This window comes from Acinonyx jubatus, chromosome X (genome assembly GCF_027475565.1).
Source record: "Acinonyx jubatus isolate Ajub_Pintada_27869175 chromosome X, VMU_Ajub_asm_v1.0, whole genome shotgun sequence".
Lineage (NCBI taxonomy): Eukaryota > Metazoa > Chordata > Mammalia > Carnivora > Felidae > Acinonyx > Acinonyx jubatus.
In genome coordinates, this window is record NC_069389.1 from 50,292,786 (window position 1) to 50,315,963 (window position 23,178).

The window sequence follows — 23,178 nt, forward strand, 5'->3', positions numbered from 1 at the left end:
TGGTTTTCCTGGCAGACAAAAGAGAAAACAAAACAAAACAACACTTTGTTTACATTTTCTTATCAAGAGCAGATCAACAATCCAATAAAACTTTGTCTTTCCAAAGGAATGAAAAGCAGATTTTTAATGTTACACCAGTGTAGTTTTAAAACCCATCCATGGTAGACTTCATCCATCCTTACCACACACAAATTTTCTTTCCAAAGATTTCCCTTCACGTACCTTCTACAACTTTCCTTTGCCTTCAGATTTTGTCCCAAGCCATTTCTCTCCAAACAACCCATCTGATTTAGCCCAAGATTACTTTCTTTTACCCTCAAAGAAAAATGTATTCCCATTCCTTATATATTTCTTACATACCTCCTACTTTTATACAGAGTTGCTTTCTTTATTTCCATCAGTCTTAAGTACACTTAGCAGAATTTAACTGCTAGAAACCTTCATCTCCGATGAAAACTTGGTAACCAGTTGAGAACTGTTTACACCAGAATTCTTTAGATGACAAATTCATGAATCAGTTAAGCACAAAGCATGTTTTCCAATAGACCCAAATAGACTTAGTTTCTCTGCAATAAAAGGTTAAAAGCACAAACCTATGTTCAATAATCAAAGCTTTGCACTGCATTCTATTTGGGAAAGACCTAGATGTCGCATAAGTTTCATCTCATTTGTCGTGCAAACTTTAAAGCAAAACTTTAAAGTTTCAGGTTACCAAAGACTTTGAAAGCTATCTTAACATTTACTGATGAACACTTTGAGACAGTCGAAATTAAGCATTATTTCAAGTCATTGTTTTGCTAACAAATTGCAACCGAGATAAAATGAGCTTCTTTGACCTTTAGTAAACCGTGGTAGAAAAAAAGTTTCATATTTAATGCTACTAACTTTAGGGACAGATCCGTCTTAATTAAACCAGCAAACTTAAATTAGTTTAAGCACCAAATTGTTTCTCCTATGACCACTTAAATAACAATCTATTTGTTCCCCATTATCAGTTTTTACCTGAGATGCCAGTGGGTTCCAGGATTCTGAGGTGGGTGGTCCAAGGGGGTGCTCTCTGCTCCTTGACATTTAGGGTGGGAAGAGAAGCCAATGGTGCCTGAGGCACTGAGGATAGTATAGGAACCATTTATGTATGCAGCACCCAAGATGGTGCAGAAACAGGAGGAGGATGAGGGGAAGGCAGAAGAGGTGAGGTGCCAGCAGAAGGCCAAGAAGGAAAATTTCCTTGTTCTAATCATGTCAGCTGGGACAGAGAAACAGACACCATGTCTTTTGTTCCACCAAAGTGGAATTAGGTAGTTCATGTCAGGCCAGAGAAGACAGGGAATTTCCCCCAAACAAGTGGACTTTCTGCAGTTGCTTGGCTATTTTCCTTAAAGTCCCTGTCCTGAGGTAGACTAAGCACAGTTGACTCCAATTATAGTCATTAACCCAGGAAAGGAATGAGGGAGAGGCCCTCGCATCTATTAGGCAGAGGAACAGAAAGAGTCAGCATCCCCTTTTCAGGGATGGCCTGTGTTTTCCTTCAGAGTCTGAGTTCTATCAGGAGGAGTCCTGTCTACACATTTTTCATCCAATATATCAGGAGGGAGCTTACTGGCCTGGTTACTGACCAAACACATTCTGCAAGAGGACCCTGGGTCCAGGTAGCCATGAAGACCTGGACCTAGGGTAACTTCCATCCATTTCCCCTGTTTAGTAAGGCCATGCAGTGTTACAGGATCAGTCCTTTCTACATTTTGCAACCCAAATTGTTTCCAGTGGGTTAAAAAGGCATCCCAAGGGAGAATCCTTGGGTATCGAACAGGAGCTGCCATGTTCTACCTAGAGAGAAAAGGAGAGAGAAGGTCCATTACCCCTAGAATCCATCCCGATTCCCTGGTAGCATCCCATGCACAGGGTATTGGTCAGAGGTTCCTGAAGTGTCAAAGCAACCCGAGGCATCCCTCAAACATAATTGCTATAGCCACCAACCAGCTGACGAAGGGCTCCTGAAGGAGGGATGCCAGCACCGCCCCCCCCCCACCGGCTTCCCATTGCATTCTAGACTACAGATGGGTGCCTGGCGTACGGGCCTGGGTCTGCCTCGCTGAGAAGGCAGAGAAGAATATGCCATTTTTAACCCATGGAAAACACTAGAAAAGTTTGATAAGGAGGAATTCCCCAATTGTAAGTGTTTCGGAACCAGTCTGGAACGCTGGCAGAAAAAACAAGTGGCACTCGGAGATCTTGGTGGATTAGAGATTTATTTAACACCCGCGGGCTCAGAGGAGACAGTTTCTCCAAAGATCTGAGCACCAAATGCAAGTGGGGAGGGTAATTTATAGTTGTCAGCTTCCATATCTGTGGGAGTTTTCGCGTGCACAGCAAACAGGACAAAAAGAACCCAGAAGAGGGGTCTCTAAGATAGAGACCAGAGCTTGTTTTAGTCCCATCATCCATCTTTGGTGCAGTACTTTATCCATTTCTCCAACATACCCCCCCCTTTGATTCCTTTTAAAAAACTTTTAGTAGGCATCATCTTTCAGTTTTACAGGTTGGTACTCTCAGAAGGCTAAGATATGTGCTGTAGTTTGTCAAGCAACAGTGTTTTCAATAAAACGTACCACAGCATTCAGTATACAGGAGCCGATGGATACAAGTAAAATTATGGAGAGGAGGAGCCCCACCAGGGCAGGAAGCCAGGATGCCCAATCCGTGAGATCCCATCCTTTCCATTGATTGATACTTTCCTGTTGTCTACGTTGAATTCTTTCCTTGAGTTCCTTAACCTTAGTTGTAACTATTCCTGTTTTCAGAAATAGCAACATTCTTCCCCCAGAAAGATGCAAGTCCGTCATTTCTCTGAAGTGAGGAGGCCGAGGGCTCGCCTATTTTGGGGGGGGCCACTGCAGCCAAAGAGTTTATTTGGCTTTGTAAGTTTACCAGAGAATCTGTGACCCATTCCATGTCTTCATTTAGCTCTTGAGATAGTCTATGGTATAGTGCTATGGAAGAACCTATGCCTCCTATTCTGGCTTCTACTCCTGTTGCAATTCCTGCTTTTATCAGAACAGGTAGCAGGACTGCCCGTTTAGCCTGGGACTTGGGGCTAATGGCTGTTAGGAACTGATCTTCAGTGTATAAGGATATCTCTGGGGTTAGGAAGATGGAATAACATATCTTAGTCCAGTTGGCCTCTAAGCATCGGTAGGACGAATTAGAACACAGATAAAACACCCCAGGGGTTGGACATAGGGTTGTATTCCTCTTTAAGTTTATATTTCTTCTGCATTGAGAGGTACCATTCATACCTTCGGGGACTGTACAGATTAGATTGTCACCATTTGTGAGACGGACCCCAGTGGCCAGGGGTCCAATTAAGACAGAGGTGTTGGTTTCAAGATTTTTCAGGAACTTCCCAGGTCAAAGGGATGGGAGTGGCTAAGTAATCCCTCTGGCTGAGGGGCAAGCACATCCTCAGGTTTGAGTGTGATTATCTATTTTATGGAGGACTCTTAGAGTAGTGTTGGCCCAATGCTGGAGTGGGGAGTTGGTAAGAATCTGATGGAGGGATGAAAGGTTCAAACCCTGGTAGCCTGACAGGGAGTGGTCGCCTTTACGGCTTGTGTTATTACTCTATTCTGGGTATCTTTTATAACTTTTTGAAGGGCCCTGTCTTGTACCCCTCCCCCGTATGAGATCCCCCATTGAGGAAGGTAAGTGTAGCAAGCTCCCTCTCTGGAGGCTCTTGTTGTGACATGGGTTCCTGATATTTTGGGTTATCTCCACAGTCCAATACTTAGTCCTTGGGGCACTGGGTGACTGACAGAGAGTGGGTGTTTTTCCCTTGTAGCAATCTTTGTGGAGGGAGGTGAAGGCGCTGAACGCCTTTGACCCCCTTATTGTCATGTAACAATCATGGGGGCAAAGTGGGCAAGCGGCAGTTGTGAGGGTGAGAGAGGTTTTCATAATATACAGGCAATAGTTAATAATCCTCCCATCCAGAGGAGGTATGTGAGACCCGGCATGCATCTTTTGTCCATGTCCAGCTTGTTGGTGCAGTCTCTGTCAGCCCAACAGTAAGAAGATCAGGGTTATGACACCAGTAAGGGGCAAGGGCTGGAATAGTTGCATCCAAACCCCTGGGCTAGGTCCATGCATTGATTCCTCAAGCATCTGCCATGCATAGGCCATCCAGCTTCCAGAGTGTGGCTGGAGCAGGGATGGAGGTCTCAGGGGCCAGTTTCCCTTTTGAAGGTCAGTTTATGTGGGTTGACTGGATCTGAATCACTTCGCCAGGTTGTGGGTTCTTCTGATTTGGCCTTCTTAACTCTGGAGTGATGGACTCATGGGGTGATACCTGAAACTTTAAGGGCTGTAGGAGTTGTTAGAATAACAGGAGGCCCAGTCCACCATGGTCTAAGGTCTTCCAAACTTTAACCCATGCAGAGTCTCCTGGCTGAAAAGGGTGAATGGGGGTCCTTAAGAAAATTGGGGCCCTCTCTATGGTGTATCTCTGTAACTTATTTAGGACTGCCCCCCCAAGGTCTGGAGCTGTTTTCATATTCCCTTGTCTCCAATCTTACGTAGGTCTCCTGGGAGTTTTCCTAAACATGGGGGGGTCACCCATATAATAACTCAAAAAGGGAGAATCCTAGTTCCCCAGGAATGCCTTGGGCATGCAGGAGGGGCAGCAGTAGTAAATCTGGCCATGGGAGATTAGTCTCTTGGTGGAACTTAGCCAGGGTTTCCTTGAGGATGCAATTATTCTGCTCTACTTTCCCTGAGCTCTGGGGTCGGTAAGCAGTGTGCAGTTTCCAGGTAATGTTGAGGGACTTTGTCAGAGTTTGTATAATGTCTTCCACAATTGCAGGTCCATTATCACTGTGTATGGTTAAGGGTAGGCCAAACCGAGGCACAATCTCCCGTAGAAGAGCTTTGGCCACCTTGTGACTTCATTCCCATCTGGTCAGGAATGCTTCGACCCATCCCGAATACGTGCAGATTATTACAAGAAGGTACCTGAACCCTATATTTGGTTGTATGTCAGTAAAGTCCACCTCTAAGTCTTCGAAAGGGGCGGCTCCCATCCTTTGCGTGCCAAGCGGGGGCTTTGGGGCACACCAAGCATTGCTTTTGGCACACGTTACACATTGTTCACTGACAGCTTGGCATAATGCCGGCAGCTGGCTGATATAGTAGTTCTTTTTGAGGAGGGCCTCTAGTGCAGTTTTCCCTAAGTGTGTGAGTTGATATTCCTTCACTGGGTGCTTTCCCATAGACAAGGGGACAAAGATGTGTCCATTTGGCATGACCCATCAACCCTCTTTGCTTAGTGTGCCCCCTTCTGTTGAGGCCCAACTTCTTTCTTCATTTGTGTACCGGGGCAGGGAGGCTTCCCTTTGGGGCGTAAGAGTCATAGTGTAGGTAGGAGTTTCACCTTGGTCAACTCAGGTGATTTCCTTGAGTTATGGAGTCATCTCCTTTATGATGTCCCTTACAGTGTAGCATAGCTACCTTGTCTGACAGCCATACAGCCTCAAGAAACTTTAGTATTTCTTCCTTGTTTTTGATATTTTTCCCTTCAGCAGTAAGGAGGCCTCATTATTTATAGATGGCCCCGTGTACATGCACAGTAGCACAGGCATACCGAGAATCAGTATAGGTGTTAATTTGTTTACTTTGCTAAGGATGAGGGCTCGGGTTAAGGCATACAGTTCAGCTTTCATTGTGCCGACTATCCTTCCAGCAATGTCTTGGCTTCTAGAACTTCGGTGGTTGTGGTCACCGCATATCCTGATCTTCAGCTGCCCTCTTGTAAATAGCTGCTCCTATCACTGAACAGGGTGATCTCTGGGCATGTTATAGCCTGGTCTTGGAGGTCCGGGCAGCTGGCATAGACTTCATCCACTACTTCAGAACAGTCATGTTCATGTTCTCCCTCCTCCGTGGGAAGGAAGGTGGCCGGGTTTAGTGTTCTTACTGTTTCAAGAGTGACCCTTGGGTTTTCATAAAGAAGGCCTTGGTATTGTGTCAGCTGAGAATTGCAGAAGAAAAGATATCCTTGGGTGCTCATGAGGGACATGACCGCGTGTAGGACCATAGCATTGTTTGTCCCAGTGTGAGTTTGTCTGCCTCCTTGATGAGCAGGACTGTGGCTGCCAGCGCTCTGAGGCACGGTGGCCATCCTGAAGCCATAAGGTCAAGTTTTTTTGACAGGTGGGCTACTCGCCCATGCCAAGGCCCCATGCTCTGAGTGAGCACTCCAAGGGCTATTTTGTCCTTTTCATGTACAAAGAAGTTAAAGGGCCTTTATATGTCAGGCAAACCCAGGGCTGGGGCTCATCCCAGAGCCAACTTTATTTCTGTGAAAGCAGACCTTGCGGCCTCAGTCCATGCGAGGAGCTCTCGGTCTGGCCCTCCCAACAGGTCATAGAGGGGCCTTGCTATGGCTGAGAATCCGGAAATCCAAATGCGACAGAACCCTGTGGCCCCTAAAAATTCATGCAAGCCCCATTTTGTTTGGGGTTGTAGCAGTGTGGTGATAACCTTTTTCCTTTCCAGTCTTAGTTCTCTTTTTCCTTTTGTGAGGAGGAAGCCTAAGTATCGGACCTGCTGCTCACAAATCTGTGCCTTTTTCCAAAAGGCCCGGTACCCCGAGTAGGATAGAAGCTGCAGGAGGTCCACGGTACCTTTCATACAGTCTTCTTGGGTGTCACTGGCAAGAAGGAGGTCATCTACATATCGGAGGAGGACACACCCTGTTGTTTCCCTCAGATAGTCAGCGAGGTCTGCAGCTAGTACTTCCCCCAAAAGAGTGGGCGAGTTCTTGAAACATTGGGGAAGTCATGTCCAGGTCAGCTGCATCTGGCGCCCTGTAACTGGCTCAGTCCATTCAAAGGCAAATTATGGTTGACTTTGAGTAGCTAGGCAGAGGCAGAAGAAAGCACCCTTTGGGTCAAGGCATGTAAACCATCTGGCTGATCCCAGAATTAAGCTGAGGAGAGTATACAGGTTCAGAACCACTGGGTGTAAGGAAACAGTCACTTTGTTAATGGTGCTCAAATCCTGTACTGATCGGTATCTACCTCCTGGCTTCTTGACTGGCAAGAGCGGGTTATTCCAAGCTGATTGGCACTCAATTAGAATACCTGCTTCTCTGAGCTTGGTCAGGTGCTCTTGTATACCCATTCTAGCCTCAAGTGGAAGGGAGTACTGCCTTTGTCTCTGAGGTTGGACTCCAGGGATCAGGTCAACAATGATGGGGGCCTGACTCCAAGCTAGTCCAGGTGGGTTATCTTCAGCCCATACAGAGAGAAATGTAAGCCTGATTTCTGAGGGGCTACAGGGATATGGCCTGAGCTGGGTGCGGAATAGTCTCCATTCTACTTCCTTTGGCAGGGTAATCACCAAGACCAGGGTTTCCTTCTGCCTTGTGTTCAATTGGAGGCTAGTGTTTCCAGTGGGTTCAAAAGTTATCTGGGCCCCAAGTTTGGAGGGCAGATCCCGGCCCAGGAGAGGAAGCCAGCAGTCAAGCAAGTAGAGCAACTCATGCCAGACCTTGTGACTCCCAAGTTCACATTGTTGAGCTTGACAGAAGAGCTGTTACATTGCCCATGTCCCAGTAGCCCTAAGTATGGTTGCTGTCTTTTGGCTGAAGGGTGCCACCGGGGAAGTAAGAATGGACTATTCAGCCTCAGTGTCAACCATGAAAGTTATTGTTCGACCCTGTACCTTCATTTTGACCGTGGGCTCATGGGGACCAAGAGAGAAAGAGCCCGGTCCCCCTTAGTCTGATTCTATCTGGCCAGACCAACGAAGTTCTGGCCTCGTGGTTCCTCCTGATATTGGCTGGGTTTTGAGGGCCCCTTCCAATTAGGATATTCATTCTTCCAGTGTCCCTTCTCTTTGCAGTATGCAAATTGGTCCTTGCTAAGGGGGCTCTTGGGCTTCCCCCCTTTTGGTGGTTGGGGTCTTCCCATCTTTGCAGTGTCTGTTTCTTTTAGTGCTGCTGTGAGAAGGGTGTTCTTCTTTTTGAGTCTTCTCATCACTTCTCTTTTGGCTGCGACTTCTCTGTTCATGAAAACTTTATTGGCAACCTCTATCAGCGGAGTGATATTCATCCCAGCAAAGCCCTCCACCTTTGGAGTTTTCTTCTGATATCTGGGGCAGCCTGTGCCACAAGAGAGGTATTTACCATTTGTTGACTTTCCGGTGCCTCGGGGTCAAACAGGGTGTATACACGGTATGCTTCACATAGTCTTTCATAGTAGTCTCTGGGAGACCCCCTAGGGTTCTGTGTGACTGATATTTTAGTCATGTTCATGGGCTTTTTGGCTTCAGTTCTGATTCCCCAAAGAAGGGCTATCATTGGATGTGGGCTTGTCCTTCTGTGCTGAAATCCCATGTTGGGCATTCTTCAGGCATGGCAGCTTGAGCCCAGACAGCAGGGTCATTAATCCCCAGAGGTGCATGATCTTCTAGGTACTGTTGTGTTTCTCTCATTCTTCTTCTTCTTTCTTCTCTATTAACAGTACAGAGTAACTGTTCACAATATTCCCAAGTCAGTCAGTGGGTCCGGAAGAGGGACTCCATCAAGTCTACCATTGCTTGTGGCTTTTTGGAGTATGATGGAGTGTTGTGTTTCCAATTGAGGAAGTTGGCCACAAGGTTGATAATACATCACGGAATGGCTGGGCTGGACTTTTATGTTCTCATTATGTCTTTCAGGCTCTCTCATCTCCCTTACAGGCATTTGGAGAGGGTTAGGTCTGGGTCTGGGGCACAGTCTGGCTGTTGGCCTCTGTGGGGCAGGGTTCTCTGGGTCCGAGAGGGGCAGTGAGATGGGCGGCGGTGGTGGCAGAGAGACAGGCGGGGGAGGAATTTCAAGCTCAGGGGAAGGGGGTAGGGAGCTTGACGAGTCATAAGGAGGCAAAAGACAGTATCTTCTTCTGCATCTCCTTAAGTATCAGAGGAGTGGTGGGTCCCTTCTTTGGCTCCCTTGGTGAGCCTCCAGATAAAGTGGCTAAAACCTTTGTCTGGCTCTGTTGCTAGGGATGAATCACACCCAAGGCAGGGGATTTCAGGCAATTTCAAGCCAGGAGTCGATGTATGGAAATTGATCAGGTTGGTCTGGGTTCCCAATGACTATTAGCCAAACCCGCGGCACTATGTGAGCATCTAATGTCCGGTCTGGGCACCATCCTTCATTGAATATGGGCCATTCTAATTCACAAAAGGTCCTTAGCTTCATGGGTGTCATTTTCACCCCATAATCACCTGAAAATCCCTTTTTAAAATTTTGGAGCATGACCTCTAAAATCGTAGGCTTACTCTGTTTTGATCCCATTATTAATTCCTTTCTCATGTTCAGTGTTGCAAAGACAGAGAAAGGGAGGGTATCCCCTTGGATGACAGGACCAATCAGATACTCCACTGGTCGCATTCCCAAGGGAAACTTTAGGTGAGGTTTGACCGTAGTGGACTCAGCTTTGTGACTTGCGATCAGAGTCTGATCTGATACCACCCTAATCCTTGTACTCTCACCATGACACACGAGAGCCCATTCAGACTCTGTAGATTTTTGGGGACCTTAAGGGTGCCCGTCCGTGGAGCCACAAACTCGAACTCGACTGGCAAGCTTGGCTGAGCTGCACATTCACACACACACACACACACACACACACACACACCAGAGTCTATTACATTTCCTTCTGCAAAATTTTCTACCTGTGAGACCATTAAGGCCTCTGGGAATTGATCAGGTCCCCCTTCCACCCTTTTGGGTGGGTCTGACTACTTTGGGTCCCGGGCCTTACCGGTTCCGATGTTGGGTCTAGGTCCTCACCTACCAAGTCTCTTTGAGTCTGGTGGGAATAATGGAGTGGGGCCGGCCCAAGGCGACCAAACAGGAGACTGCCGAAATTCAGGCAGGGCGCACCTTCTCCCTTGCGATCCCTCACTCCGTCACCACCTCGCCGTTCTTCCAAACCAGTGGCAACAATGGGCCAGTGCAGTTGGGTTTCCCGGTCAGGGAACCAAATATGTTACTGAACAAGGCTGGAACGCTGGCAGAAAAACCAAGCAGCACTCAGAGATCTTGGTGGATCGGAGATTTATTTGACACTGGCGGGCTCAGAGGAAACCATTTCTCCAAAGATCTAAGCCCCAAATGCAAGTGGGGAGGGTAATTTATAGTTGTCAGCTTCCAAATCTGTAGGGGTTTTCGCGTGCACAGCAAAGGAAGAAGAACCCAGAGGCGGAGTATCTAAGCTAGAGACCAGAGTTTGTTTTAGCCCCATCTGCCATCTTTGGCATACTTTATTCATGTCTTCAACAATTTAGCAGTAATTGTTCAGGCATTGAAGAAAAATTAGGATGACAATAATTTACACATAGATAAATGAGGATTTGCAATGGAATGTCAGTGGGAAATACTCCATGAATGCCATCCTGGGCCTGCACTTGTGATGCTCTTGACCCACCTCAAATATAGGTTCATTTTGTATGAATTCCTTTAACCACCACCCATCCTTGCTCTGTGCCCAGCACTATATCTTTATCAGTGACCATGACAAAACGTGACCTGTGCCATATGGAGATGACTTCCAATAAGGAAGACAGAAGTGAAATTGGGGTCCATGGTGTTATCAGGGATGGACAACAACAATGGGTCATTTAAAATAGAGACCTTCTGGGGTGCTTGGGTGGCTCAGTCCATTGAGCATCCAACTTCGGCTCAGGTCACAATCTCACGTTTCGTGAGTTCAAGCCCCACATCAGGCCCTGTGCTGACAACCTGGAGCCTGGAGCGTGCTTCAGATTCTGTGTCTCCTTCTCTCTGCCCCTCTGCTCTCTCTCTCTGTCTCTCACAAATAAATGAACATTAATTTTTTTTAAGTAAATAAAATAGAGACCTGCTCTTCAAAAAAAACCTCTTCCAAAAGGAAAACATAGCACATAGGTCTTGTAAAAGGAATGAATTAGAGCTTTTTGAAAAGTATATTTTTATATTGAACAAAAGGTGTGTGATAATGTCACCTGTGTACTTATTCCTAGAACAAAAAAATTAAACTGGAGTGGACCAGGTATCTGTTTGGCAATTTGTCTCACCAAATTATAGCATGTTGGCAGAAATCTTCTAGGCCTCTTTAATTTTTCCAAAGGCTTCTCTAATCCTGTGACAATCAAATCATTCTCTTTGGAAACCTCCATTGTGTCATCTTACTTATAGACTTGCCCTTCTTTGTTTATGAAGCAGCTTAAGCAAACCATGTTACAGTTGCCAGCAGCGTTCTGTATTATCTGGAAAGACAAAATAAGGAAAATGCAGAAACTAAAAATCCTGGCATTCAAAGACAATCACAGCCTGTACTATTTTTCTAAATTTGACCATGTTTTTCACAGAATGGAATCACAATGTGAATTTGGTTATTTGGTTGGGTAAAATGTTTTGTTTTTGTTTTTCTTATGTTTTCATTTTAAATATCTAAATCCTACTCCATATATTTAAATATCCATTCATATTGGTTTTCAAATTGTTTCCTCTTCTCATAGGGAATAAATTTCACCACTGACAGTGCCCTAAATACTACACAGAAATGACAACAAATAACCACAGAAGGAGTGCTCTCTAACATTTTCCTTCAAAAAATCATGAGAGTGGCTGCACCAGTTTGTATTTCAACCCACAGTGCAGGAGTGTTCCACTTTCCCCACATCTCACCAACAACTGTTGTTTCTTGTGTTGTTGATTATAACCATTCTAACAGATGTGAGGTGGTATCACATTATGGTTTTGTTTTGCATTCCTTAATGAGTGTTTGAGTATCTTTCCATGTGTCTATTAGCCATCTGGAAGTCTTCTTTGTGTCTCTTCATGTCTTCTGTCCATTTCATAACTATGTGGTTTCTTCTTTGGGTGTTGAGTTTGATGAGTCATTTCTAGATTTTGGATCCTAACCCTTTATCACATATGATGCTTGCAAATATCTTCTCCTATTCCATAGGCTGCTTTGAGTTTTGTTGATTGTTTTCTTCACTGCTCAGAAGCTTTTTTATCTTGATGAGAATATTACTCAGCCACCAAAAAGCATGGAGTCTTGCCATTTGTAACTTGATCCATAGAACTAGAATGTATTATGTTAAGCGAAATGAGTCCATGTGAGAAAGACAAAGATCACACGACTTCACTCATATGTGGAATTTAACAAATGTGAAGGCGAGGAAGAGAAGAAAGGGAGACGCTTAATGATAGAGAACAAATTGCGGGTTGATGGAGGGAGGTGGGTGAGAGATTGGCTAGATGAGTGATGGGTATTAAGGACAGCACTTGTGATGAGCATTGGATGTTATATGTAAGTGATGAATCACTGAATTCTACTTCTGAAACCAACATGTTAACTAACACATAAAACAAAAGAAAAAATCTTAATAGCCCACTCACTTGGTCATGGTCCATTAAAGGGTTTTGATGCCATCATTTTAAATGGCTGTATTATGGTCCTGATGCCAGAGGAAATTGATCCTCTCTGTCTGAGGAGGTGTCCCATTCAGGGATCTTAATGTCAAAGTAGAGATGACACATTCCTACGTGAATTGCTTGTGTAAATCTCCAACCACCGTCTTTGGTTTCTAAAAGTAGACACCTCACTCCCGGAATCAAAGGTGATAGCAGCTGAAATCATGGCAACAATCACCCTCCAGTAAGAGAGTTGAGGCCCCTCTCACTACTGAAACATGAGTGCCTTTATCTCTAATTGCCAACAAGGGGCCTAGTTTCAGGTCTTTGGTGAAATATTTTTGCTGATTTGATGGGTGAGAAATTACATCAAATCCATTTTTCTATGTTCACTTTTCTAATGATGAGTGAGGCCGGACGTTCATCCTTTACAGCCATTTCCAAAATGTATCCACTGTTCTCCATTCAGGGTGAGGCTGCTGAACACACTCTCCTGGACGTCCCCAGGGGACAAAGACAGTGATCCATGTCCAGCCAGTAAACTTCACTCCTTGTGAAACCACTCAGCTGTTATGACTACCTTCTAACCAACAGAACACAGTTGGAGAGATGGGAAGTCAGTTTCAAGATTTCATGACACAAATTCTGCCACGTTCTTCTTAGTCCTGTGTTTATTCCATCTCTTCCTTTGTCTCTTTACTCCTCTTTCTCCCTCTCTCTATCGTTCCTCTCTCTCTCTCTCTCTCTTGGCCTCGCCCTCTGCTCTCTGTCCTCAACTGCTTTATCTGTCTCTCCTCTACCCCTGGAAATGGGGGATTAAGCACTTAAGATTGGGACTACTATACGAGACCCCTATATAAGAGAGAAAGAAACAAGTTTCCAGGTCAAAAGATTGAAACATTCATTTCAAATTAAATTCTGATATTGCTCTTGTGAGTGACCTTGGCTTAAATTATCACCCTGTTGAGTCTCCATTGGGACCACAGCTCTGGCTTCATAGAAACTTTGAGGGAGTGCCATGCAGCTATGCTGTTCCAGGATTCCTCTCCCACAAAAATTGGGAGCTATGAAATATTTGTAGTTTTAAGATTCAAGGTATTTGGATAAAGCTCTCAGAGAGGAATGCATAACTAACAGTCTACAGGTCTCATCTCTGGTCTATCCTTTGGCTCCTTCCTTCCTCTCCCCTCCCAGGATCCCACCACCACACTTTCCACCTTTCCAATATTTCTAATGGGCAAACTCAATTCAGTCTCTTATTCTCTACACCAGCAATATCTTCTTCCTGACACACTGCAGACATGTTCAGTGTGGTTCCCTCTTGTCATTCTGGCCTAAGGAAATGTCACCTCAGTGAGGCCTGTCATACCCTCCAGTGACTCCCCAGCCTGTCCTAACAGCATACTTGTTCTTTTCACACAGTTCTTGCCCTTTTTTTCACATGTGTTGTCTTTCATACATTTGTTCATCTCCCCTCCAGCCTGTGAAGACCTGGCAGGCAGAGTCCACTCTGTGGAAACTTTGAACATAGACCTACCAGATCCCCTTGCATGAACTGAGTGCTCTGAGCAGTTACTGAATAAATAATAGAAGGACTGTGTATAACTCCATCTAGATTTTTACCAGCTTACTCTGTGGAGATAACTACTAGTAATGGGAGATTCCTGATGTATCTGAGACAGGTGAAAAATAGAACATCCATGGCATGACCTTTCCCTGGTCCAGTTCCTCCAGAAAAACTCAGTGGGCACCACTGACACAGGATTCTGCCTTTTCTTTTATGTCCAGCACTAGCACTGGAGCCACAGGCATGAAGACCCGCAAACAATCAGCATCTTTATGTGGCTGACATGAAGGAAGTGACCCTTTTAGGTTCCAGGGTAAAGCTCCAGATCTACAGGTTCCAGGGCTATGTAAGAGATCTCAGGCATCTGCCATTCCACTTTCTCTGTCCATCCCCAGTGTATATTCTTGACTCATGAGGCATCCTAATGTCACCAGGAAAATGAGCCCCGTATTTCCAGATGAAAACCCTGGGTGTCCAACAAGGACTGCTATTGTGATTAAACTGTAGACTCAGTGTAAAGTGCTCTGACATGCCTTTCCCTATCCCAAGTCTTCACCAACTCAAGGCTCCAATCCTCTATTGGCTCTAAAAGGCTTCCAACAAGTATAAAGCATTTCTTTAGTAAATTGGAACGCACTGATCCATTGAGGGAGAGCCAAGGCCAATTGACCCATTATGATTATATGGAACCCTGGAGAAACCCACTGGCAACACAACACTCTAAAGGAGAACACTGAAGCCTTTTCTTCTGTAGTTATTGTATAACCTATGGGGAGTTAGCTCATCATACTTCCAGATGCCCAAAGAGTTGCACTGCATTACCCTAGTACTTCTCTCTGGAGGCTGGGCCAAGGATGGCCCTGTGTCCAGCAGAAACCTATGAACTTCAGGAATTCCTTGCCCATGTTTGGGCCTTTGAGCGTGCAGTTGAGAAAATGGATGATGCTGGATGCTGCTGCCCCATGGCAGAGCTGTCTCTCACCTCTTTCTTCTTTCTCTCTTGTCACTTCCCCATGGTCTGCTTTTTCCAGAACGTATCATCAGTATGTGTGTGCCAGTGCACATGTGAGGACTGGATAGTAAAATGACAGCAATGGAGAGCAAGTTTGCAAGATTGTTCCCAAAATATTAGACTCTATAATTTCTAAAGCAAATATTATGGGAGGTATTAGAGCCATGGCCTACAAAGGCAGAACCCAGTCTTTTCTTCTAGACTCTTCCCACCTCCTGTTATCTGTGCCAGTACTAGTCTCCTTATCAGTCACTCCACGGAACAATGAGAGCTTGTATACAGAACTAAAAAAGCCAGTTCTCCATAGGATGTGATGTCAGGCTCCATTAACACTGGATAGGGTGTCAGGTGGGGAGTGTTCAGCCACACCTGTACACTGAGTGGAACTTTTTTTTTAGACAGGTCTAAAATCCTGCATAAAACAGGCAAATATTTGGAGCCAATGAGAAAAAATCAGGTTTGCATCCACCACCAGGTATGCAGGACATCAATAAGCCAACAGTGCATGAGTGGGCTCCCCGCCTTAAGAGGCATGGGAATGCAGCAAAGGCTCTGCTCAAAAAGTGGGTATTGAGCAACCACCCCAACCCACTAGCACCTACTGTTCCCAGAAGAGGAGGCATAGATATCAACCAGGCAGAATCACTGTCTCAGAATCATTGAGTCTACTTCCACACCAGCCTCTGCTGCCAGGTGTACAGAGATCCTTCAGAAGGTCCTTCAGAAGGACATAGATCCTTTCCAAAGTGACACAGTTCTCCAATGGTAAAGTCCTTGCTTTGGTTAAGGGTGAGATTTGGGCACCTGAAATAGATGTCAAAGTAACAGTGGCACAAAAAGAAGATAGATATGTTTTTTCTTCATATAAATGAACCCTGGATGTGGCTACTCTATAACTAATTATGGCTTGCCCACCATGGGAGATCACATAGCATTGATTTATTTCCCTGCTCTAACATGTCAGTATATTATTTCCTTTTTTAAAATTAAAAAAAATCAGAATCTATACTTAATGCATTCTGGTGTGGCTAGAACAGCCAGTCATTTACACAACAATTAATTGGTCCTGAAAAACATTCCTTCATTATAAAATAAATTCAGATAAACTAGAACAGGTATGTTGACCTATACTTTTTTAAACTGATCAAAGAGTTGAAGTGTTTTATTATTTTTCCCTGGAAACACTTTATCCCAAGACATCCTATGTTCGTATATGTCTGATTTCAATGTCTATTAAGCACAGCACCAAAACAAAATTTTTTTGTGTTCGAAAGCTAAAATCATCCAAGAAAAAACGACTGAGTCAGGATAGCAGGGTCAAAATGGGGGTGTAAAAATAGCAAGATCAAATCATCTGCTCATTTTCCCCCAGGTTTATGCCAAGTTTTTTATTTAATTGTCGTTAATTAACATACAGTGCAATATTGCTTTCAGGATTAGAATTCAGGGATTTGTCACTGACAGAAAACACCCAGTGCTCATCATAACAAGTGCCCACCTCAATTCCCATCACCCGTCTATCCCATCCCCCACCCACCCAGAAAAAGAAATCAATGAATCTATCCCATTGACAATTGCAAAGATACTTTTTAAGATACTTAGAAATCTACCTGACCAAAGAGGTATAAGATATGCACTTGGAAAATTTATGAAGGAAATGAAAGGTGATACAAAGAAATGAGAAAACATTCCATGCTCATGGTTTGGAAGTACAAACATTGTTGCAATGTCTATACTACCCAAAGCAATCTACACGGTTAATGCAATCCTTATTAACATACCAGCAGCATCTTTCACACAGGTACAACCAACAATCCTAAAATTTGTGTGGAATCACAAAAGACCCCGAATAGCCAAAGTAATCTAGAAAAAAAAAGCAAAGCTGAATACTTCATTGTGAAACATATTCCAAAGAGCACTAAAAAGACAACAGAACAAGAAAAACAAAAGCCTGATGATTTTTGGTGACTGACTCATGATTCCAAGTATGCTTGTTTTTTTTTTTTTTGTCTTTATGCTGAGAGTTCATCAGTCATATAAAATGAACTGTTTGCCACTCAAATATTTAGAATAAATGAAGAAAACAATGAAAGCAGAATGTGATATCATGAAGCTTCAATATTTTTATAACATTTTCTAATAAGAAGTGTTTCCAAATATTCAAACTCACCATTCCCAGGTTATAGTAGAATTTGACAAAATTCAGCAGGCACAAATGACAGACTGTCTTTCACGTGAATTTAGATATTTTTATACTTATGTCAGATATCAGTTACCTGTTTGGATACCACACAGAATTACTCAAACTCAACCTCTGGAAGGCTTCCCACGTTAGTCCAATATGTTATATTAATGTGTATATCGCCAAAGACATAAAACAAAGAGTGATGTGTCCCCGTGTGTTTAATGCATTCCAAAGAAAGGTATCACACTGCAAAGCAATCAGGTTAGATGTGAAAGAGAGTAGAGAATATAAAACTCAAATGCACTTCAATGCAGGTGGTGCTGGAAAGAGCCTACCTCACTTCAGGGGCAATAAGAGACTGAGATCAGGGGTCAGAGTCAGGAGCGACTGGTGTGTCCTCAGACAGTGACAGGAAACTCTAGGCAAGTTCCCATTCTGGTGGTGTGCTGCCACACAACAATTAGTTTCTGATGTTGGGGAAGAAAGCTTGTTCTTCTGTTATTGGAACTCAGTGCTTGGCAGGATTGTGTTGGCCCAGATGGTCACTCCCTGCTCTCTACCCACCTCATGGAATGCCTAACTTCCTTCATTCTGAGATACTAAAGGTTTGTCCATTCAAAGTCCATACCTTGAAGAGGTAAGGATAGAAAAAGTAAACCCAATAACTAAAAGACCAGAGCCCATTTCCACAGGCCTGGGTGTGAGCCAAGAGGCATAAAAAACCCCCAAACCACCACTGTTCTATCACTGAAGGAAAGGAATGGAAAAGAGTGACAGCACTTTTGCACACAGGTCTCCTAAGTGTAGCTAAGGAATGTTCCCCTTAGATCTGGCCCACTGATGTTGGTGATGACACCAACCTTGCCCAGGGAAAAGTGCTAGTGCCCTCATGTGAAGCTTGATGCCATTTTCCTCTGAGATGAAGATATTTGGTCCTCGGTGCATCCCTTCAGATTCCCTTGCTCTTTCATTAATTAGGATTTCATTAGGAGACATTAACAGACATCATCTGGGAGCATTCTCTGATTTTAATCATGGAGTTTTTACTAGTTACCAGTACCCTGGAATAGGCTGGGCAACAGGAGTCCATGGAAGTCTTCTGCAAGACGAACCTTGGCAAAAGGAGCACAGGGCCTTTGAAACTGTTCAGCAGAGGAGGTTTGCATGTGCACAGGTGCAGATCATGTTGGGAATCATTCGATCTCCATTCTGGAGCAAGGGTTTAGGGTCAAATACATGAGCTACAGGGCTGTCGCTGAGACAGCACCCTGTAATTTCCAGGGAGACTGCACTCACTCCGTGTGTCATCACATAGCAGGTAATTTAGGTAATTTCATATATCAAAAAGGAAAGGTTGACCTCCTGCCAGTAAGAACTCTGTGTTTGGCAGGATTCTGTCAGCATGGAACAATTGCTCTGCTCTCTGTCCACCCCTTACAGAAAAGCCTGAGCTAACTACCTCCTGAGACACTCAGGGTTCATGCATGTCAAGTCCATTCACCAAGCAGGTTAGGGCACAAAAATACTCAAAGACTGAAATACCAGACCCAGAATCTGCAGACTTGTCAGAAGCAAGATCCTATCTTGTGAATCACACTGTGTCTTTCCACAGATAGTCAGTGCTTTAAATCTGGTGATGGCTTGCATATTTCAGACCTTATTGAAGTTGGGGTGCATGACTTTTGCCCTGGTGTAGCTAGTGGATGTTCCCTAGCTATAACTTCCTGGTGTAGCTAGTGGATGTTCCCCTTCTCTTCAGGCCACAGGTCTTTCTTACACTTTGGACACTAAACTTTCCCAGGGAATTGTGCTCTTAACATTATCTATGGCTTCATCCTGTTCTCATCTGAGATTAAGAACTTTAGCCCTCGGTGTACCCTTTTCAATTCCCTTACATTTATCCTCACCATGTGTTCACTGCAAGACATTCGGTGCCAGAGTCTGGAAGAAGATTTCTCCGATTTTAATTGTAGAGTCCTGCCAAGTTCCCATAAGTTTGGAATAGCTTTAGGAACAGGTGCCACTGGGGTGTCTGCCAGATCTACCTTGGGAACAGGAGGTATTTTGTACTTGAATGTGTTAAGCACAGGAAGGTTGCTTGTGGATAGGGGCAGGTGATATTAGGAGACAGTTGGCCTCATTTCTGTGGTAAAAGCTGATGGAGATGTGGCCTTCAGGGCCACAGTCAGAAGAAAATAAAAAAGTCACACAGATTGAACTGATTAACTCCCAGCGAGCATACAAGAAGATTGTTTTCTACCCCCAGAACAACTAATTTCTGAAATCAAGGGGAAAATATTTCCATCTTAAAAACTCGGGGCGTTGAAGTATTAGGTTTGTTCAGTGACTATTACTGTGCTCTGTGCACCTGCCATGGACTTCCTGAACATCCTGCTTTCTGAGCCTCTAAGGGTTCCCGTGTACCCACTCTGTTTCCAAAGCAGGTGAATGTGAAAGAAATTCAAAAACCCTAAAACTCAGAACCCAGTCCCACAGACTTGGGCATCAGACCATATTGAGACTCTGCCTCCAAATCATACTGCTTTTACCTGATGGCAGAAAAAGCTGCAAAGCTGGCAAGTGCCTTGGCCTCCCTACATTGTTTTGTTGGGAAAATTAATAAAGTTTTACACCATAAGATGGCTGATGGGACTAAAAAGAAGCCCTGGTCTCTAGCTTGGAGATCCCTTTTCTGGGTTCTTGTTGCCAGGTTTGCTGCATGTGCAAAAAACCCCACAGATATAGAGGCTGACAACTATAAATTACCCTTCCCACTTTCATTCGGCACTCAGATCTTTGGAGAAACAGTCTCCTCTGAGCCGCCAGTGTTAAATAAATATCCAATCCACCAAGATCTCCGAGTGCTGCTTGGTTTTTCCACCAGCATTTCAGCATGCTTCAGTAACATATTTGGTTCCCTGACTGGAAAACCCAACCATGCTGCACCATTGTTGCCACCGGTTTGGGAGAACAGTGAGGCGGTGATGGGAACGAAGAATTGCAAGGGAGAAGACATGCCCTGCCTGAATTTTGGCAGTCTCCTACTCGGTCACCTCGGGCGGGCCCCTCTTCGCTGTTCCCGCCAAGACACCAGGAGACTTGGCAGGTGAGGACCGGGACCCAATGTTGGAACCAGTAAGGTTGGAGCCCAATCTAGTCAGACCCACTCGCAAGAGTGGAAGGGGGACATGATCACTCCCCGAAATCTCAGAGGTCTCGCAGGTAGGAATTCTGTGGGAGGGAATGTAATAACTTCTGGTGTGTGTGTGTGTGTGTGTGTGTGTGTGTGTGTGAATGTGCAGCTTGGCCAAGCTTGCCAGTTGAGTTTGAGTTTTTGGCTCCATGGACAGACAACCTTAAGGTCCCCAAAAGTCTACAGAGTCTGAGTGGGCTCTCCTGTATTTGTGGTGAGAGGCATCTGGTGGAGGGCAGCATCGGATCAGACTCTGATCACAAGTGGCAAAGCTGAGTCCACTATGGCCAAGCCTAACCTAAAGTTTCCCTCAGGAACATGACCAGTGGAGTATCTGATTGGTTCTCTCATCCAAGGGGATACCCTCCCTTTGTCTGTCTCTGCAATACCAAACATGAGAAAGGAATTAATAATGGGATAAAAACAGAGAAAGCCTACAATTTTAGAGGTCATGCTCAAAAATTTTAAAAAGGGATTTTCGGACGATTATGGGGTGAAAATAACACCCGGGAAGTTAAGGACCTTCAGTGAACTAGAATGGCCCATATTCGATGTAGGATGGCCCCTGAAAGGGACATTAGATGCTTAAATAGTGCAGCAGGTTTGGCTGATAGTCACCGGGAACCCAGATCACCCTTATCAATTTCTGTACATTGATTCCTGGCTTGAAATTGCCCAAAATCCTCCGCCTTGGGTGCAATTCATGTATAGCAAACAGAGCTATGCAAAGGCTTTAGCTGCTTTATCCAGAAACTCACCCAGGGAGCCAAAGAAGCAACCCACCACTCCCCTAGTGTTTGCAAGAAACCCTGGAGGAAGATCCCATCTTTCTGCAGCCTTATGACTCAATGGGCTCCCTCCGCCCTGCCCCTGAGCTTGAAACTCCTCCTACGTCTGTCTCTCCTCCACCACCGGTGCTGCCACCACTGCCACCGCCACCACCCATCTCTCCTCCCCTCCCAGACCCAGAGAACCCTCTGCCACAAGGACCAGTGGCCAGATTGCACCCTTGGCCAGGCACAGGCACTCTCCAGATGCTAGTCTACATCCGCCGGTACCAAGAGGCTCTCCTCCAGATGAGCAGAGCAGGGGCTGAGAAGCCCATGAATATGCCCAGCAACAAGAGGATTCCCCCATGGATTATTATGAGAGGCTATGCGAAGCTTACACCCTGTTTGCTCCAGCTGCACAAAAAGCCACGACAAAAGGACAGGAAAGGTCTAGCCTCCCAAAGGTGGGAGGCCCAGAACCTCCTTAGCAAGGGGTCAGTGAGCCTACTGCAAGGAAAAAGGACATTAAAAGAATAAATGTCCCAACCATGGAAAGTCCCAGAAACCCAGCCAATATCAGGAGGAACCTCGAGAAGGGGGCCGAGATAGAATCAGACTGAAGGGGACACTGACTCTCCTTGTTCCTCTGCCTAATAGATGTGAGGGATTCTTCCTCATTTCCCAGGTTAACAACTTAATTGGAGCCAACTGTGGTTAGTCTACCTCGGGATGGGGACTTTAAAGAATGTTCCCAAGCAGTTGCTGAAACTCCATTTTTTTCCGGGAAATTCCCAGTCTTCTCTGGCCTGATTGACTCCATATTTCCACTTTGGTGGAAAAACCATGGCGTCTGCTCCTCTGAGTTAAGGTTTTGAATTAGGTTTTCCTTCTCTGCCTTCTACTGGCACCTTGCCTCTTCTGCCTGCTCCTCCCCCTGCTGTTTCTGCACCAACTTGGGTGTGGTATACATAACAGGTTCCTATACCCACCTCAGTGCCTCAGGCACCATTGGCTTCTCCTCCCATCCTCAAGATCAAGAGTAAAGTGCACCCCCTTGGACATCTAGGTTTTTTCCAAATAGGATGGAGTGCTAAAGCATTGATTACTGAACATAGGTTTGTGTTTGTAACTTCTTATTGCAGAGAAATTAAGGCTATTTGGAGCTATTGGAAAACATGCTTTGTACTTAATTGGTTCATGAATTTACCATCTAAAAAAATTCTGGTGTAAACACCTCTCAGTTGGTTACTAAGTCCTCAATTGGAGACTAAGGTTTCCTAAGAGTTAAAACTCTGCTAGGTGTACTTAAGATTGATGGAAATAAGGAAAGCAAATCTGTATGTATAAAAATAGGAGGTATTTTAATAAAGATATAAAAAATGGAAATAAATTCTTATTGATGGTTAAAAAAAAAGGTAATTTTGTCCTAAATGAGACTGGTTATTTGGGAAAAAATGGCTTTGGGACAAAGTTTGAAGGCAAAGAAAAGTTATAGAAGGTTAATGAAGGGAAATCTTTGGAAAGGAATTTATGTGTACTCAGGATGGACTAAGGTTGAGATGAATGCAATTTTAAAAGTACACTGGTATAAGGTTGAAACTCTGCTTTTCTCTCAGCTCAAATGACAAAGTTTTGTTGGACTGTTGATAAGACAATGCAAACAAAGGTTTGTCTTCCAGGAAAAGCAAAGTTTTAGGTTTTATCTTTATCAGATTTTTGATTGCTTAGTTAAATCTTCTCAATGTTAAAGGAGCTAGGTTTGGGTAACAATTATATAATGCTATACATTCACCTTTAGGATCTTTTATTGCCACCTTGGTAAACAAATAAAGTTTTAAGATTTGTAATGATCTGTAATCCTATTTGGGATGTACCTATAACTTCCTAAGGTTTTAACAGTCTTCCCAGGATTTGAATGGTAAATGAAGTCTTTTTGACCAATTTGGCCCTTTTATTTGGGATGCTAAGTTACTTGGAAAGGCACTGTCCTAAAATGGTAAACTTTA